Below are 18,731 nucleotides of genomic sequence, written 5' to 3'. Positions count from 1 at the left end.
ATTTAATTCATAGTATAAATACCCATGTTAAACTTTTTTATTTATCATATTGTGAACACCCATGTTACCAGTATTCTATAACGATTTTTAATGGTTGTAGAGTATTCTGTTGCATATGTACCACAATTTTTGTAGTGAATTCCTTAGCACATTAAAAAAGAATTTGCCCTATATTTTTCTGATTACATAGATTTAAATTCATTGATTTTTTAAAGCCAATCAAAATGCAGAGAGTCTACAAGAATTTTAAAATAATCTTTTTGGTCAAAATTTGACTATCACAATGAGTTCTTAGGCACAGATGAAGCTGACAGTAATATTGGCTGTGGAACCAGTCTCGTTTCTTTACGGGTAAATAGTTTTACTATGACAACAATATTAAACTAAGCTGAAGATCCTTATTTCTCTGTTTTTTGGAAGATTGTGTTAGAAGGGCCTGGGAAGTAAATTCTCACAAATCACATGGCTAGAATCCCGATTTTAACCTTTGCGCTATCTGTTCTAAATAAAGACAAAATATGTAAATATTTACTTTGAGTTCTTTAAAAAAGGAGAAGTGTCACCTGCTTTCTGAAAGCTTTGTAGCACATGAATAAAAAAAGGAATTGAGAATACTATCCTTTCAAGATATCCCAGGACTATGAGAAAAATTGGAAGAAAGAAGTTTATAAGTAGAACCTTCTGAATTTTAGCTCCTAGGCTAAAAAAGTTTCAAAAAGTAATTTTTAGATTGATCTGGATCAACCACAAACACACACATTTTTACTTGATATCTAAACTTGTGGAAAATTCACATTTTGTCATATTTCCAACATTTTAGTCTAATTTAATCATGTCTAAAATTCTTAATTTTATGGGCTGCCCAGTTAGCTCACTTGGGAGAGCATGGTGCTGGTAACACCAAAGTCACGGGTTTGGATCCCTGAACTGGCCAGCACCCCCCCCCCCCCCCCGCCCAACCCAACAAAAACAACAACGATAAAATTCTTAATTTTGTGATTTCTTCAGTGCCAAGCTACCACTTACTTCACAGTTAAAATTTCCTTAATGAAGTAAAGGTGAGGTTAATTTGAAACGTGTGAATTACAGAATGATAAAAAAGGCCAGTTCACTATGTTTAAGTTCATATAATAATTAAAACTGGGTTCATTGGGTATTACTTAGATGTTATTAGTGAACTAAGCTTTAATGAAAAGGGAAGAAAGGATTTCTTATTTGTATGTCTGTTATTACTATGCAAACAATTGCTAAGCAACATTTAAAATACATAATATTTGACATTTAAGCTATTATACTCCAGACACTGTTCTAAGTGCTTTTTCTGTAATAACAGATTTAATCCTCACAGATAACCTATAATGTACTATTATTATCCTCATTTTATGAATGAAAAAAACCAAGTCAGTAAGTTTGTTTCATAAGGTTCTTTTTTATACAATGAATTAGTTTAAGCAAAACTTTTCATCAAAGATTACACAAGAGGAAACATTAGTCTAGCATACACATTCTGAATCAACTCCTTACAAAATCATTTCATTCAAAGTGAACTTTTAAATTGCAGAAAAACAATAAATACCTGGAAGCATTTCTCAACAGTCCAGCACACATATTCTGAATTAACTCTTTGTAATCACCTCAAAGTTAATATTTTAAAGTGTAGGAAAATAACAGCAAAATATTTGGAAATGTCATTTATTTTACAGGAAATGGCTTAATTCCTGGACTCATTATTCTCAAGTATTTCTTACTGGTTGAGGTAACGAGAAAACACTTACCTAAATTTTTCTTTCTCCATCAGGAAATAAACGCCAATCAAGGATTTCTGATATATTTCTGGTAATTTTTATATTACTTAACTACTATTTGTTTGTATTATTAAAGTTCAGTTACCATTCAACTTTAGAAAAACATATTGGTTTAAAATACTTAAAAATTAATTTTTCACAAAAGGAATGCTGTTATTTTGGATATTTTAATTTATTCTAATGCCTTTCAGTAACTTCCAAAATCTTTACTACGTAATTTTACCATGTTTAAAATTCTTAGCAAGGGACTTCCTCCCTAGGAAGTTTCCAGTTTATAATCTATAATTATATAACAAAGACATTAAATGAGCATTGGGAGGTCAATCTGAAGTCTTTCATGCACACGTATTTCTTTTGTAATAACGTTACTTGATTTTTTAAAAATCGGTTTCTTTTAGCTACAACAGCACTTTATTTATATGGCTTAATAGTGCCACCTTGTGGCTTACCTAGGTTTCAGGTTCAACTATACCATCTAGTACAGGTATAAAGCAATATGAGCACCTCTGAAGTATCTGTTTCCTTATAATTCTCACTAATTGTGAACTTGTGAAAATTCAGAATTGGGGTGAAGTTCAATTTTCCTTTAAAAAAAACTTTACCAAGAAAATTAACAGCATAAATATGATCCCAGGCCTTTTCAGAAATCTAAACCTCATTAAACCTACCTTAGCAGACTTAATTTATATAAAATGCTACTTAAATGGCATTCTTAACTTATTTATTCAGTGTTGTTTCAAAATACAGGAATTAAAATATTCCTTATTTTCTAAATAGTCCACAAAATTTAACCAGACATCCCCTCAACTAGTTTGCAGGCAGAGATTAATTGTGTTCTTAGAAGAAACTTACTTCCGTCAAATTTTTAAGAGCTGGAACGGTCACCCAGTATCATCTAGCCCAACCTCATTATTTTACAAATAAAGATACTGATAACCAGAGAGGCTGTAACTTTACAAGCTACTCTACATGCTCCTCCTCCCTTCCCCCCAAGGTTCTAGTCCTATTCATGATTCATGGTAGAAATATGAAGTACATCATCTTCTACAAGATAGTTTATTTTTCACAATTCTATTGTAATCTGTCCCCTTTCACACTCTAAATTATGTGCTAGGTTGGTGCTAGCAGGTACCACATCCTTCATGCGAAACCTCCATTCTAGTGACATAGGATAGACAAGTGCCTCCCCTCTGTAGGCTATACAACCCCAAGAGAGGCTCTGGTAAACTTCTTTGAGGTGTGGTCTGATTTTGTGTGACATTATGTGTTGGGAAAATATAGGAAAATGGTCAAGGCCCCTGAGATGTTCAGTATCTTGCCAAGCATTTGATGTAAATATCCACATGCAGCCAGGTGTTCCTTGGTTACTGTCTAATGTAATTGCATATGGGCACCCAGGTGGCCTGGGTTATGGGCCTAAGTATAAAGGACTAACGGCTCTGATACACGGTGCTTCTCAGGATACTCCTGAGAAGTGGGAGGCCACTAGGGTGGCTGCTCCTAACTCTGAATAAAGCCTCTTAATTTTTTACCCACGGCTCCCAGGATCTTTTCCTGCTACCTAGCTTGTGGACCTGCGTGTGAAGGGTTTGTGACCTAGACTGTACAACGGGCTTGAGGAGTCTGCGAGCCCTAGCTTGACACTATGCAAATCACTCTAGTCCATGCCTACCATGATGTTTACATTTACGGCCCACGTATACTCTTAAAATTCAGAAACTCCTTACATATACTTATTGGACCCACAACCTATTTCGCTCACTCCAATCTCTAGGGTCCCTTGTAAATAAGAAGAATATACAATAAAAAACAAAGGAAAGCAAAGGAACCAACTTAGCCAAACAGGCTTTAAAATTAATATGGTTATAGTATAGACACAAAATGACTGAGAAATGGTAGACTGACTCATCATATGGAGTATTAGATATTTCCTCTTTCTCCCCACTAAAACAAGATTTAAGATTGAGACCTTTGGCAGGTCCCTCATATTTAATGAAATATTTCTCATTTAAGTCTCTCAAACTCTCCTTTAATCCCCTTTTAGCTAACCCAAGCAGGAAGAAATCTGCCTGCACAGCTGTCCCTAACTCTCTTCAGGCAGCTTTGGGCTCCTTCTAAAGCTCAATGCACATCACTCCCCCTTACACCAGCAAAGAAAATGCTTTCCTCATCCAGGGAACCAGGATATGTAAAAGTAAAGACAATGAGTGTAAGTATAAGGTCAGGAGGAAGTCCTAAAGGGACTAATAATTGGAGAAAAGGCTATAATCAACTTCTAAAAGGAATTGAGAATTGGATCACATCTCTGTGTCAGGGTTCTGCTAATCTAAAGATACCACTTCCTTCTCACTCTAGACAAGGTTGAAGCTAGAAAAATAGCCAGGTGGGTGATCATAAGCTGTAAACAGTGAGGGCAGACTTAAACAGTTGAATCAAGAGACCTGTGCTCCATGAATTTATCAAGAATTATTCTTTAGGACAGACACTGAGGACTAGATACCAATCAGAAGATTTGTAACTTAGGTCTGCCATTTTATAGGGTATGATCTTACGTAGTCAAGAGTCTTAGTGTCGTCATTTACAAAACTGGGATAATAATGTCTGCCTTATCTACTTCACAGTGTTTTTGTACAGAAGAACTCTGAAAACTACAATGCAACATAATATGCTAGATTTTCTTTTCTTAGTTTCCCAGTAAAAGTTCCCCTTAAAAATGTTCACCTTGAATTACGCGTAAAAGGATTTCCACATCTTGGTAACAACAGGAAAAATCTATCTGCCCTGCAGGAGGTCAGGGGCAATGATGGGAGCAACTTTCAGAGCTTGGTGCTCTGTGAGGACACAATGAATGCGCAGAGATCTCTCCAAAGAGATAAAGAGAGTACTGTACATTAGGTGAATATAGGGCAGTTCTATAAACAGTCCCATATGGACAACTTGCCATGGCCTCAATATCACACCTAAAACCAAACACTCCATACACACACCCCAACAAAGACACTGCTCCAAAATTCTCTGCCTATGGTACTAACACCTCCTTAGTAGTGCAGGCTTCAAACCATCCTTGATGCCTTCTTTTCTCCTGACAATCAGACACAAAGCCCTGTCAATTCCTCCTCCATCCACTGTCTCTCAAATTCTTTTTCCTTTTGGGCCGAGCCCGTGGCGCACTCGGGAGAGTGCGGCGCTGCGAGCGCTGCGACCGCTGCGACGCTCCGCCGCGGGTTCGGATCCTATATAGGAATGGCCAGTGCACTCACGGGCTGAGTGCCGGTCACAAGAAAAAGACCAAAAAAAAAAAAATTCTTTTTCCTTTTCATTCACACTGGTTCCACTCTTAATTTGTGCTCTAACAATCTTACATATGAAGGTTTCCAATGCCTTCCTAATTGGTCTCTCAGGCACATTCTTTCTTCACTCCCACCCTAGTCACTCTACATTAAGTTACCATGTTCATTTTTTTCATCCCACGTTTTGTGAAGACCACTTCCAAGCTAGGAAATTTTTTTAGTGGCTCCTATGGTCCAAACATGACCTTTAAGCTAGCCTACTATAATAATTTCCTAGCCATTCTCCATTTCCACTTTCACCTCTCTGCAATCCGTTCTTCACACAGAAAAATATTTTTTTCCAAAAACATAAATCATTTCATGTGAGTATAACTGACTCCATCTTAGGCTCTTACCACTTCTTATGTCTTTGCAAGAGCTTTGCTCATAAAGTTATACAGTAACTAGGGGAAAGGTAGAACAATAGAGAGCAACCTGCTGACTGTAAAGAGGGAATAATTAAGTACCCGCATGGTGATAAGCCAGCCTGGCCACCTGAATCAACATTTGGAGCTAGTTTTGATAAGCTTGTTTACAAACTGCCTATATAAACCTGAGCTCAGCCTTGAGCTAGCACGGAGAGAAGCTTGGCATATGCCTTTGGGTTGCCATCTGCCTGACCCGTTACTCTGTAAGTTACCCTGTAATAAAGTTCTTTGCTTTATCGCATTGAAGGGCCTATTTCATTGTTCTGCCTTGAGATATCTTTCCAGTTAGGCAGATACCGCCCTTGGTATACCTTCACACACTCTGCTTTAAATATTTCATTGGCAACCCAATCCATTTAAAATAACATCCAAAATCCTTAACATGGCCTACAAAGCCCTCGAATGATTTTGCTTCTGCCAACCTTTCCAATTTCAACTATTCTCCCTTCTTGTTTACTATACCCTAGTACCACTTGCCTCCTTCATGTTCCCTGAAGCTCTTTCCTACCTCAGGGCCTTTGCACTTACTCTTCCTTCTGCTCCCATGAACTTCCTGGGGATGAGCTTCGCTTGACTGGCTCATTCTTATCACTCAGGTCTCTGCTCAAATATCACCTACTCATCCCAAGTTACTTCTCACAACACCTTGTTCACTTCATCACCTTGTTCACTTCATACTTGGTTCATATCACAATCTGTAATTTTGTTTGTCTATTTGGTTAATTATATATCTCCCCAATTAGAATGCAAACTCTGAGGGCAGAAGTTCCACACTGTTGACAGCGTCTAGCAGTACCCATTACGCACTAAGTGCTCAATCTACTCTTTTAGTTAAATGAATGTATGGTCTAAATGTAAAGTATGCACTCAAACAAGTCCTTCAATGGATTCTGGAAGTTAGCATAAATGCCTAAATGGTGACAATAGAAATGAAGGCACTCAATGAAGTTGGCCAAAAAATATAACTAGAATAAAAATGTATGGCCAAAAATGAGGCACAAAACCATCACATTTAAAAAGAAGTCATGTACATATGACTACTTCCTGAATGTTTTTAATGCCTGAGAAGTAGGAATTATTTAGAAATAATAAACTAACATTTGTCACCTCCTTCCATAAGCAGACACATAATAGAAATGCAATACTAAAGCAAAATAACAATATGGGTACTTCAACACCTATTTAATATAATATGAAAACATTAACATTAATATTGGTTATTTTATTTTTAAAAAGTCAGAATTAATGTCTTAACAAGTAAAATTAAATGTTCAATACATCTCGAGTAAAAAATTAATAACATTTCAGAACATCAAATGAAAACATAAGTTGATGGTTAGCTCAGTTGGTTAGAGCACTGTGCTACAACACCAAGGCAAGGGTTCAAATCATACTGGCCAGCTGCTAAAACAACCCATAAATTTATAAAAATACAAGTGTTAAGCATACATTATCATTCTTATATAAATTAGAATAAGGAAAAATATTTTAAAATAAACCATCTAAAAATGAAAAAAATTTAAATCATAAAAAACTGAAAATATACAAATTTGATTTTTTCAAAAGCATGATTTTGCAAAAAAATCCATGAGTCACAACTGAATTGTGAGCATATTTTAAAATTATTTTATCCTTTTTAAAAATACACTATTTTTTAGAGCAGTTTTATGTTCACAGCAATATTGATTTCCCACATACCCCCCCACTCCCAACAAGTATAGCTTCCCACCCACCCCATCATTTGTTAAAACTGATGAACCTACACTGATGCATCATTATCATCCAGACTATGAATAGTCTGCATTAGGGTTCACTTTTGGTGTTACACATACTATGGGTTTGGACAAATTTATAATGATATGTGTCTGCCATTACAAAATCATACAGCATAGTTTCACTGCCCTAAAAATCCTCTGTGCTCTGCCTATTCGTTCCTCCCCACTAACTCCTAAACCACACATCTTTTTGCTGTCTCTATAATTTTGCCTTTTGTAGAATATCATATAACTGAAATCATATAGTATGTTGTCTTTTCAGATTGGCTCCTTTCACTTAATAATATGCATTTAAGTTTCCTCTACTTCCCTTCATGGCTTAATAGCTCGTTTTTCTTTAGTGCTCAGTAATATACTATTGGTTAGATGTACCACCATTTATTTATCCATTCACCCACTGAAGGACATTTTGGTTGCTTCCAAGTTTTGGCAATTATGAATAAAGCTGCTATAAACATCCATGTGCAGGTTTTTGGGGGAACATAAGTTTTTAACTACTTTGGGTAAACACCAAGGAGTACAATTGCTGAATCATATGGTAAGAGTATGTTTACTTTTGTAAAAAACCACCAAATTGTCTTCCAAAGTGACTGTACCATTTTGCATTCCCACCAGCCACGAATGAGAGTTCCTGTAGATTCACGTTCTTGTCAGCATTTGGTGTTGTCAGCATTCTAGACTTTAGCCATTCTAACAGGGATGGAGCAGTATCTCATTGCTTGAGTTTGCATTTCCCTGATGACATCTGATGTAAAACATTTTTTCATAATACTTATTTGCCATCTGTATATCTTCTTTGGTGAGGTGTCTGTTAAGGCCTTTGGCCCATTATTTTTATTGGGTTGTTCTTCTTCTGTTCAGTTTTAAGAGTTCTTTGTGTATTTTGGATAACAATACTTTATCAGATATGTCTTTTGCAAATATTTTCCTCCAGTCTGTGGCTTGTCTTTTCACTCTCTTGATGGTATCTTTCGTAAAGCAGAAAATTTTAATTTTAATGAAATCCAGCTTATTGATTCTTTCTTTCATGAATCATGCCTTTGGTGTTGAACCTAAAAAGTTATTGCTGGGCTGGTTAGCTCACCTGGTTAGAGTATGGTATTAGTAACACCAAGGTCAAAGGTTCAGATCCCCATACTGGCCAGCCACCAGTAAATAAATAAAGAAGTAAAATGTTATTGCCAAATCTGAGGTCATCTAGATTTTCTCTTATCTTCTAGGAATTTTATAGTTTTGTGTTTTACACTTTGGTCTGTGATCCATTTTGAGTTAGTTTTTGTGAAGGGTGTAAGGTCTGTGTCTACGTTATTTATTTATTTATTTTTTTGCATGTTAATGTCCAATTGGTCCAGTACAATTTGTTGAAAATTTATCTTTGCTCCATTGTATTACCTTTGCTTCTTTGTCAAAGATCAGTTGACTATATTTATGTAGGCCTGTTTTGGGGCTTTCTATTCTGTTCCATTGAAGCATATCTGTTCTTTCACCAATACCACACTGTCTTGATTTCTGTAGCTTTACAGGAAGCATTTAAGTCAGACAGCATCAGTCCTCCTATTTTCATCTTCTCTTTCAACATTGTGTTGGTTATTCTGGGTCTTCAGCCTCTCCATACAAACTTTAGAATCCACATAATAACTTGCTGGCATTTTGATTGGAATTGCATTGAATCTGTAGGTGAAGTTGAGAAGAACTGACATCTCAACAATATTTAGTCTATCTATGAGCCTGGAATCTCTCTCCATCTATTTAGTTCTTTGATTTCTTTAATCAGAGTTTTGTAGTTTTCCTTTGATAGGTCCTGTACATATTGTTAGATTTATACCTAAGTGTTTCATTTTGGGGAGTGCTACTGTAAATGGTATTGAGTTTTTAATTACAAATTCCACTTGTTCATTGCTGGTATATAGGAAAGTGACTTTTGTACATTAACCTTGTATCCTGCAACCTTGCTATAATTGCTTACTAGTTCCAGGAGTTTTTCGTTGATTCCTTAGGATTTTCTATATCAATGATCATGTCATCTGAAAAGACAGTTTTATTTCTTCCTTCCCAATATGTATACCTTTTATGTCCTTAACTTGTTTTACTGCATTAGCTAGAACTTTCAATACGATGCTGAAAAGCGGTGGTGAGAGGGGACATCCTGGCCTTGTTCCTGATCTTAGTAGGAAAGCTTGGAGTTTCTCACCATTAAGTATGATGTTAGATGTAGGTTTTGTAGATTTTTTTTTTAATCGAATTGAGGGAGTTCGCCTTTATTCCTAGTTTACTGAGAGTTTTTATCATTAACGGGTTTTGGATTTTATTAAATGCTTTTTCTGCATCTACTGATATGATCATGTAATTTTTCTTCTTTAGCCTGTTGATGTGATAGATGACATTAATTGATTTTCAAATGTTAAACCAGCCTAGTATACCTGGGATAGATTCCATTTGGTGGTGGTAGATAATTCTTTTCATACATTGTTGGATTTGATAAGCTAATATTTTGTTGAGGAATTTTACATGTACAATTCATGAGATGTACTGGTCTGTAGTTATCTTTTCTTAGAATGTCTTTATCTGGTTTTGGTATCAGGGTAATGCTAGCCTCATAGAATGAGTTAAGAAGTATTCCCTCTGCTTCCATCCTCTGAAAGAGATTGTAGAGAACTGGAATAACTTCTTACTTAAATATCTGGTAGAATTCATCAGTGAACCCATCTGAACCTGGTGCTGTTTTGGAAGGTAATTAATTTTTGATTCAATGTCTTTAATAGATATAGGCCTTTTTAGATGGTCTATTATTTCTTGTGTGAATTTTGGCAGACTATATCTAAATAAGAATTGGTCCATTTCATCTAGTTATCAAATTTGTGGAGGGCCAGCCGGTGGCTCACTTGGGGGAGTGCAGTGCTGATAACACCAAGGCCATGGGTTCAGATCCTATATGGGGATGGCCGGTTCACTCGCTGGCTGGGCGTGGTGCTGACAACACCAAGCCAAGGGTTGAGATCCCCCTACCGGTCATCTTTAAAAAAAAAAAAAAGAAAAAAAATTTGTGGGCATAGAGTTGTTCATAGTATTCCTTTATTATCCTTTTAATGTCCATGGTATCTGTAGTGATGTCTTCTCTTTCATTTCTGATATTAGAAATTTGTGTGCTCTCTTTTTTCTTAGATTGATCTTATTGATCTTTTCAAAGAACTAACTTGGTTTCACTGATTTTTTTTCTATTGATTTTCTGTTTTCACTTTGATTCTAGGAATGAAATCAATGTGTGTGCTGATTTCACATCAGCAACCTTGCTACTCTTGAGCAACTTCTTACTAGATCTAGTAATACATCTATATGTTCTCTTGAATTTTCTATGAATTAATCATATCACTTACATAAGTGCAGTGTGATGGTTTAAAAATATGCCCAAATACTTTGATACACCTCCCTTTAAGAGATGGAGCTTAAATCCTCTCCCCTTGAGTATGGGCTGGATTTACAAATCTGCTTCTAACAATATTGTGGAAGTGTCTCCTGAGACTAGGTCACAAAAGACCCTGCAGCTTCCTCTTTGCTCTCTCTTGTATTACTCAATCTGAAAGAAACCAGTTACCATGTCATGAGGACACTGAAGTAGCACTACAGAGAGGACTATGTGGTAAGGAGCCAAGACCTCTTGCCATTGTTAGCCAGCAAGGAACTGAAGCTTTCTACCAATAATCATACGAGTGGGTCACCTTGGAAAAGACATGTAAGGAACATCTTTCTGTTATTGTCGTTTGGTAAAATTTTTTTTCTTTATCCTTAATGTTCTATGGTTTCAGTAGGATCTACCTAGGAGGATTTATTTATCCTGCTTAGAATTTAAAGTTTATTTGTAATGTAAGTACTTATGTCTTTCTTGAATTCTGGAGAATTGTCACTTATTTTCTTTTCAAATATTGCTTCTCAACCATACCTTCTTCTGGAATTACTACTAGATAAAGGTTAAAAACTCAATTTATCCTTTTTTAAAAATGCTTTTCCGTGCTATATTATAGGTGTAGTTCTAGCACTATCTTTTTTATCAGTAATAAAAAAATCCTTTACAGACTATTTTTAGCTACTTTTATTCTTTAGAAGGCAGGCAGGCACTATCTTTTTTTAAAAAAAGTATATTATATTGTGTATATTTAAGATATAAACATATTATGGGATACATATGCATAGTAAAAAAGTTACTATAATGAAGCAAATTAACATATCCATCATCTCACAGGTTATCTATTTTGTGTGTGTGTGGCAAGAGCAGCTAAAATCTACTCATTTAGCATGAATCCCAAATACGCTACAATTTTATTACCTATAGTCCTGATGTACATTAGATCTCAAAAACTGTTCATCCCACATATCAGCCCTACTTTGTATCTTCTGACCTACATCTCCACATTTCCTCCCCACCCACTCTCTGCTCCTGGTAACCACTAGTTTGATCTGTATATCTGAAATTTTGGTTTTAGATTCCACATATAAGTGAGATAATATTTTTCTTTCTGTATCTGGCTTATTTCACTTAGCATAATGTCCTCCAGGCAAGATGTGGAGGACATCTTGTGGCAAATGACAAAATCTCATTGTTTTTTGGGCTGAATATTATTCCATTCTGTATATATATCTCAGTTTCTTTATCTGTGTGTCCGTCGACAAAAACTTAGGTTGCTTCTGATCTTGGCTATTATGAATAATGTTGCAGTGAACATAGGAGTGCAGATATCTTTACTAGGTGGTGATTTCAGCATTATCACTCTAAGTTACTTATCATCTATGGCTGGACTGAGTCTAAAAGTTTATTATATCTTATCTTTTATTTTTTTCAAATTTCCACTACCATACTTTACATTTCAAAGAGTTCTAATTGTTTTTTCATATCCATCTGCTCTTGTTACATTTGATTTTGTTTCATAATCTATTGTTTACTTTTAATAAATGTGAGTCCTCTCTCTCTTTGAGCATAAAAATACTAAGAATCTTTGTTGGATAGTTCCCTAAAATTATCTACATCAGGATTAAATTTGTGTTCCAAAGCTATATTGTTGGGTTTCTCCTTAGCACTGAGCCTTTTTCATTCATTTTCAAATTTTTGTTGCAAGGTTATTTTAGGAGAAAAGTTTGTTTTTGCTCTCTATTCTTCCTCTCCCCACGCTTACTCCCTGATATAGTTGCCTCCACCTGGCCACATGGAAATGCAGGTCAGAACCAGGGTTTATAAAAGATGAGTTTGAGCCTATCTCTAAGGGACAGTGGGGCTATTACAAATCTAGTCACTGACCCCAAGTTTGGTTCACTTTCTGACTGTGAGACTATGTCTGAGTCCTCCCACCTAGCTAGGCCCAGCATCTTTAAGTTATTAGATTCTGGCAGCAGTCTATAGCATAAAAGGAGGCTGAACAGAACTGCTAAGAGAATTCCTACCCAAGGCCCTAACTTCAAGCCATAAACCTTACTCCGGTCTTTTGTCTTGGTACCTACCACCTGGCAGGAGCCAAATTCGTGGCTGCTACTGCCACTTCCAGAATAGCCATAGCTCCACTCATTACTTTGTGCTTCTACTCTATAGAGAAGTTTAACTTATTTTTCTGACTACATCTTTTTGTTTTTCTCTTTTTATACTTTATCAGTTATTGCCATGTGCCAAAAAAATGAACTTATACTAATTTAATTTTTAAAATGTGTTCTTCATTTTCTCGGATGCCTGGTGACATTGTAGTGGGCATGACTGATTGCTTATCTAGAATCTATTCACCTTTTTCTGACCCATTGGTATCCAACTCTGTTACTCTTTGCTCTCCATGTGCTTTGAAGGTGTCAGCCCTGATGATTTAAATCCATGTAACACATTATATTCCCCTACCTAGAGTGGTTTATTTAGAGGTGGGCAAGTGACCAGTCCAGAAAGACTCTTGCTTTGCTTGGAATGCTAGTGATACATTCTCTTTTTTTTCTGAAAATATGATGTGTAAACATGACATCTAAAACTGCTTTAGTCATTTTGATATATATTTCATAGATAGACAGATAGATAGGAAGTATATAGAGTAAAGCAGAACAGAGAAACAGGGCCAAACCTCGATTAAACCTGAAGCTCACACTAACTCTGAACTTTTCAAATATAGGAATCAACAAAGTGTCTTTTTATCAAGACAGTTAAAATTAGGTTTTCTGTTATTCAGAACAAAATATGTAAATGACACAATCTGAAGTGGTCATTACTAATGGATACCTACTGCTTCTATCATTGTTTTCTAAAAAGGAAAAAATATTTCTTGTATTACATGTTTCAGCAAAAGACAAAGGTCAAAGAAAGGGTGGGGTACAATAATATCTAACTCTCTTTGAGCAGGAATTGAAAAGTCTAAGAAATCTCATGTTTAAATGGAAAAAATGGCACAGGAGATTGAAAATTGACTGTGAGCTGGGTAAACTCTAGGAACCAACCAAGGAGATAACCTGAAGAACAAGTTGAAAGGATACTATGAATAAACAAGTGAAATAAAAATAAGCTTACTGTGGGAAAACTCTTTTATAAGCAGTCCAAAATTTTGTTTTGCTTAAGAAAATATTGGCATAACAGACAATAGGCAAAACACAGCCTAAAGATAGGGAGAGGGCAGAGAGACAGATTTAAACTAAGGAAGCAATGCCATTTGGCTACTGGAAAAAACTGATTGATATTAGGGGTAAAACTGCCACCAAAGTTAAAATGCCCAGATAAATTGTTCCAACAATGAAGTATCAGTCTTAAAATCTTATAACAGACAAGCAATTTTATTTTGTTATTTATTAATTAATTCTTATAACAGAAATGATGCATGCCAGCATTGTCAGTTCTTAATACTACCAATAGCATACTTCAAAATAAATCCTGATCTCAATTTCTGTATGTTTTGTTTTTAAATATACAGTTTGTAGCGCTTCTGAGTTAACCTAAGAACAAAGATAAGTATAAAGGAACATACTCCACCCAAGCATTTTTATGTGCCCTGAAATGTATTATGTAAAAAGGACAAGCTCCATTGTGTACTGACTTTGGAAGTTAATTATAATTATTATTATTAGCAGTAGTACAGTTATTTTATTTCCACCAGTCACTGATAAAATAATCCAAGTCTAATTGCTAAGTAGCCGAGGTTAGAAATAAAAATTATTTACTACGGGAATAACTATAGTGCTTTCAAACAATTTATACAAGAAAAATCTGCAGCTAACTTCTTCCAGAGAGTTGTCCATACTTGCAACCTTCAATTCCTCTCCTCCTATTGGCTCTTGAAACCACACTAATCAAGTTTTCTCCCTCACTGCTCTCGTGAAAGTGCTGTTGCAAGGTCACCAATGACCTTTGTATGGCTAAATCCAATAGTCATCTCCTAGTCTTCATCTTACTTAACCTGTTAAATCAGCAGGAGGCAATACAGTCGATCACTTTCTCCTTGAAACACTATTTACTTGGCTTTCTGCATTCCACACTCACTCCTTTTTTCTCCTACCTTCAAAAGCTTCTCCTCCTCAGTCTTCAGTTCTCCAATCTCTAAACATAGCCCTAGGACTCAATCCTCTTTTCCTTAGACTAGACTGCATAGTTTCATGGGTTTAAATACCACCTTTCGGCTAATGACTCCGAAATTTCCATTTCCAGGTGGACCTTTCCCTTGGACTCCAGTCTCACATAACCCCATCTGAACAGGCACCTCAAACTTGACTAAAACTAAACCACAGATTCCCTCGCCACCTACTTCCTGATACCTCTCCACCCTCAGTCTTCATCTCAGTAAACAGCAACTGCAGCCTTCCAATAGTTCAAGCCAAAGGCCATGGAGTCATGCTTCAATCTTTTACTCTCACACTCTACATCCAACCCATCAGCAAACCCTGTCAGTGATACCTAGAATACGAGGGCTTCTTACTACCTCTATCACCACCACCACCTGGTCTAAGCCACCATTATCTCTCAGTTGGATTACTGCACCCACCTCCTAACTGGTCTCCCTGCTTCCATCCTTGCTCCTATAATCTATTCTGTGTACAGCAGCCAGAGTGAGCCTCTAAAAGCCTTAAGTCAGACCCCCTCACTTTTCTGCTCAAAACCCTCCAACCACCTCTCTTTTCACTCACAGTAAAAGCTCAAGTCTTTACCAGGACCACTAGCTTTCTGATCTTATTGTTCCCTCTCTCCTTCCCTACCTCTGCTCAAATGCACTGTCCTCCTTGCTGGTCCTCCAACAAGACTGGAGGTTTCTGGGCTTTTGCACTTACTTGCCTGGTAAGCTCTTCCCCTAGATAGCTATATGGCCATTCTGTCATCCTTCAGTTTTGCTCAAGATTCTTCTCCACGACACTGTTCCCTATTTTAAAACTGCACCTGCTCCTTCCCTGGGTGCTTCCTACCCCCCTTTGCTGCTTTATTTTTCTTAATAGAAATTGTTAACATCTGACTGGAGATTTGATTTTTAAAAATTCTTTTATTTTCCCCACCTGCGTCCAGTGGAAAGTTAGCTACATGAGGACAAGTACTTTGTTTTGTTCACTCTTACATCCCTGTTGCTTAGAACAGCACCTGACCGTGGAAGACACTAAATATATGTTTGCTATATGAATGCTGAATATGCAAACTCTTAAATCCTGATAAGGCTAAGAAATTTGGGACCCTATAATATCCAACCTCTTTCCACAATGGGAAATATGACTTCTATTCTAACAATGACAGGAACTGTGAAAATCCTTAATCTTCCATAGTAAGTAATTCAGTTTGCTCTAACATGCCAAAAATGTTTTCATTCCTCATCACTTCACACACTTTCTTCAACGTCTTCCCTACAGCCTATAAAATATTCACATACTGTCTGGAAAAAATCTTTGATTTCCTTCCGATACTGCTATCATAATACTGCTAAGGCAAAGTGAATTCACTAAAAACTGTATGGAAACACAAATAATGAAGAAAAGTAATGAAGCTTGTTAATGACCAAACAAACCCATTTCTACTTCAAATCAAATTGTACTGTAATGAGGACCAGTCCAAGTTTAACTTTATTAATTAGCAAACATTTTTATCATTAATCTCTTTTTAAACTAAAAAGGAGTGGGTACAGGACTCCTGCTTATAGACATAAAAATTAAGCCTGAGAGAAATCAGTTCAGGCTGCAAATCAAATTAATAAACAGAAATCTTATATGAGAGCACTACTGTTGGGAAAAATAGGAAAATGTCAGGGCCCCTCAGATGTTCAGGGTCTTGCCGAGCATTTACTGTAAATGTCCTCAGGTGTCCCTTGTTACTGCTTAGTGTAAGTTGTGTATGGGCACCCAGGTGTCCAGGGTTGTGGACCTAAGTATAAAAGACTAACAGCTCTGATCCACAGTGCTTCTCAGAACTCTCAGAGAAGCCACTAGGATAGGTGCTCCTAGATATGATTAAAACCCATTCATTTTTCTATACTCACGGCTCCCAGAACCTTTTTTTCCTATCACCTAGCTCACAGACCTGCGTGTGGAGGGTTTGTAACCCAACTGGGCAACAGACCCAAGGGGTCTCTAAGCCCTAGCTTTACAACTACCATGTTTGGATACATAACAGAAGCAGGAATACTGGAGTAAGGGAAATGAGGCTCAAATCCCGTTCACCTTTGCCAGCTGCCTGACAAGTTAACTTAGACTCTCGTGTCTCAGTTTTCTTATCTGCAAAATGGAAATGGTATCCGAGAGGGTTGCTGCAAGGATTAAATAAAGGCACTAGGTGTTTACAGCACTCAGCACAATGTCTGCTATACAGTAAGCATAGAAGATAGCTATTACTGTAATATAAAAATAATCCTCACACCACAGCTCTTTAAACTAATAAGCTCCTAGGTACCACCGTTGCTTTTTAAGGAGCAATACTACTATTCAACGGTATATATATACATATATTTTGACCGGTAAGGGGATCGCAACCCTTGGCTCGGTGTGGTCCGCACCACGCTCAGCCAGTGAGCGCACCGGCCATCCCTATATGGGATCCGAACCCATGGCCTCGGCGCTACCAGCGCTGCACTCTCCCGAGTGAGCCACGGGGCCGGCTCCAACGGTATATTTTTACCTCGTTATGTTTCGTAGCCAATTCTGAACACCACGGGACGTTTTAAAGAATAAGTACGTCTTGTCTTCGAAAGAGAGCAGTGGTGGAAAACCTGGAGAGAACTATCTGTTTCTTAGCAGTGCGTATGAATTAAGACTGGAAGTGCGTGATTACTCGAGGTGGACGGTGCACCTCGGGGCCATGTGCCTTCCGGACAGCTAGCTCACCGCTCCACAGCTTCTGCTCACGCCTAGACTGAGGGCTTTTAGTCATGTGCCATGCACTTCTGCGCCATGCTGCGAAAGCAAACGTCGAGTCCCGCCGCAACCCCCAGACATCGGGATGGGGTCTTCCGCGCCGACCTCACGATTAACCGCGAGCGAGCGCCCCCGCGCCGCCCCGGTCTCCCCGGCCGCGGCCCGCAAACCCAGGCTGGCACCGTCCGGCGGACAACCACAGCTTTAACCCGCAAAAGCAAACAACAACCCTCGCAGGCCTTTCCCCGGCCCTCAGGAATAACACAGCCCGCGAGGAAGCCACGTCGGACCCGCGACGGCTTCCTCGGCCCGGCTCCCTCGGGCCGCCGCGGAACGTGCGGGGAGCCCGGGCAGCCTCGGCCCTGCGGCCCCTCGGCCAGGCCCAGGGCCGGGTCTCTCCAGCCCTTCCGGGCCAGCGGCTTCCACCCGGGTGCTGCCCACCGGCCCCGACCCAGGTACCTGCGACTCAGACGAGCAGCGGCGACGGTGACAACACCTTCCCGGTGGCGAGGGGAGGGGAGGGGCCGGCCACAGAGGTAGGCGGAGCCCCCGCTGGGCCAGAGCGGCCTCGTGCCGCGGCGGCCGGCGCGCCCCCTGCAGGTAGGCGGCCCGCACGGCGGCTCGGCCTGCTCTGAATTAGGGCTGAAGTGTCCAAAGTGCGGCTTTGGTAGAGAAAGACAACCTGGAAGAGGTTTCTCCGATCTGAATCCGGGAGCGTTTTTCGCTCCTCAGGTCCTTTTCTAAACATACATCCTACTTCTCAGCTAAGTGGAGATTTCAGAGGCTAGGACAGTTTTATTAGGTGTTATAGGCATCAATGAATAGTGGTTGGACACTAGACAGATCTTCTATATAACCCAAATTGGCCTTTTAGTAATAGCAACTTATGTCCGACTGCTCCAATTCTAAAATATGACCCTGAGTTTTTGTTTTTTCAGAAACGGGTTGAATATTCACATCCCACTCTATAGATTCCTTGACTCATTGCGACATGTATAGACAAAACTAACTGAAAATGTGATGGGAAGTTCATTTACTAGAAACATTCTTTCATGCAAAATTATTATT

General features: G+C 38.2%; 1 protein-coding gene across 2 annotated transcripts in view; it reads right to left on the bottom strand.

Annotated features, from left to right (window-relative positions):
- ANKRD46 (ankyrin repeat domain 46) overlaps window positions 1-18,189 on the bottom strand; it is a 35,127-nt gene extending 16,938 nt beyond the window's left edge. Inside the window, exon 1 of one of the 2 annotated variants that reach the window (XM_063079602.1) lies at window positions 18,123-18,189. The gene's annotated coding sequence lies outside the window, so the exon portion shown is untranslated. The remainder of the gene's footprint in view (window positions 1-18,122) is intronic. The other variant, XM_063079603.1, reaches the window with a different exon arrangement.
- Between the last annotated feature and the right edge of the window lie 542 nt (window positions 18,190-18,731).

The sequence above is a fragment of the Cynocephalus volans genome, chromosome 15, assembly GCF_027409185.1.
Source record: "Cynocephalus volans isolate mCynVol1 chromosome 15, mCynVol1.pri, whole genome shotgun sequence".
Taxonomy (NCBI): Eukaryota; Metazoa; Chordata; class Mammalia; order Dermoptera; family Cynocephalidae; genus Cynocephalus; species Cynocephalus volans.
This window is presented reverse-complemented; position numbering and strand designations above follow the sequence as displayed.